General features: G+C 72.9%; 1 protein-coding gene across 4 annotated transcripts in view; it reads right to left on the bottom strand.

The window, feature by feature from the left end:
• The window catches only part of MKX (mohawk homeobox), a 47,003-nt gene extending 46,271 nt beyond the window's left edge, over nt 1-732 (bottom strand). For 3 of the 4 annotated variants that reach the window (XM_085318290.1, XM_085318292.1, XM_085318293.1), the window contains exon 1: nt 716-732. The gene's annotated coding sequence lies outside the window, so the exon portion shown is untranslated. Of the gene's footprint in view, nt 1-53; nt 127-715 lie in introns of those variants that run through there. The other variant, XM_085318291.1, reaches the window with a different exon arrangement.
• Between the last annotated feature and the right edge of the window lie 739 nt (nt 733-1,471).

The following is a 1,471-nucleotide window of genomic DNA, read 5'->3' as shown; positions in this document are numbered from 1 at the left end:
CCCCCCGGCCCGCCGCCCCGGCCCGGCCCGGCCCAGCCCGGCGCCGCTCGCACCTCGCCGCAGCCTCCGCCGCGCTCCTCGCTCCGTGTCGCAATAGTTCGGAGCGCGGGTTTTCTGTTGGGTTTGGTGTTTCTTTTCTTTTCTTTCTTTTTTTTTCTCCCTTTCCCTTCCCCTCCCCTCCCCCGGAATGATTTTCCCCTTCCCCCTCCCCAAACGGGGAGGGAAACAAATTGTTTTTAACGACCACCAAATGCGCAGCGCCGGCGCCCGGAGGCACAGCTGCCCCGCAGCCAGTCACGCTGGGGGCACCGCCCCCCCAGGGCCACCGTGGGCGCAGGGACCCCGGCTCCCCCGGCGACGGGCGCGGGCCCCGCCCGGGCAGCGCGGCGTCGGGGGGCGGTGCGTGGAGGGGCGGTGGGAGCCCGGCGAAGGGCAGCCGCGGGACGGCACTGCTCGGCTGGGCAGCCCCTGGTCTGCCCCGAGGAGGGTCTCCCGGGGGAGGCGGCTGAGGACACCCGCGGGGCTCACGCTGCCCGCGGGCCAGGCTCCCGTCGGGGGACGCGGATTGCAGCCGGCCCGGCGGCGGCAGTGCGAGCAGTCGCAGCCCTCCGCCGCTCATGAAGCGGGACGGGAAATTTCTTGACGCTTCAAACCCTCTCCCCCCAGGCCCTTTTCCTTCCCCCTCCTTTTGTGCCTCCTCTCTAACAAGGCTTACAAATCAGACCGCAGTCCAAGCCAGGAGCAGCCCGCTCCGCTTAGCATCCTCGGCGCGGCCCGCAGCGCTCCCGCGGAGCGGCGATGCTCTCTCTGGTGCGAGCCCGGCGCGCCCGCCCCGGCAGCGAGGTCCGCCTGCGGCCCGGCCCCGACCGCTCCCCGCCGCCCCGCGGCACGGCCAGCCCGGCCCCGGCCCCAGCGGGCTTCACATTTCGGTTACTGTGCGCAGAAACGAAAAAGATGGCCACGGTGAAGATTTGCAAGGATGTAATTCAGACGTTATTTGACGGGGACAAGCCGCCTGCACCCGCTGGCCCGGCGAGACGTGCGCGGCGCGGGCGGCCCCTGCGCGCACCCCCGCGCCCGGGCGCTCCTCCCGCTGCCGGCTTTCTCCTGCTCCCTCTCCTCTCTGTCACCCCGGCTCGCCCGTCCCGTCCCGTCCCGTCCCGTCCCGTCCGTCCAGGCCGGAAAGGCCAAGCCCGGCAGCGGGGGCGCCGCCTCGCCTGGCCCCGCAGCGCGGCAGGTGCCTGCAGCAGGCGCGTCCGCGCCGTCCACAGAGCGGGGCCGGTCCGCACCCCCCGCCTCGGCGGCGGCCCCCCAACCTGCCTGCCCTTCCCCCCCCCGGCTTGCGACGGGCCCGTGACGTCACGGCCRCGCTCCCTGACGTCACTCGGCAGCACGCGTCACGGAAGGAGCTCCCAGCCCTTGCAGGACGGGTGCCCGGGGAACAGGCATCGCCAGCCGCATCTTCGCGTCT

The sequence above is a fragment of the Rhea americana genome, unplaced genomic scaffold (assembly GCF_003343005.1).
Source record: "Rhea americana isolate MKP2758 unplaced genomic scaffold, rheAme1 scaffold_53, whole genome shotgun sequence".
Lineage (NCBI taxonomy): Eukaryota > Metazoa > Chordata > Aves > Rheiformes > Rheidae > Rhea > Rhea americana.
This window is presented reverse-complemented; position numbering and strand designations above follow the sequence as displayed.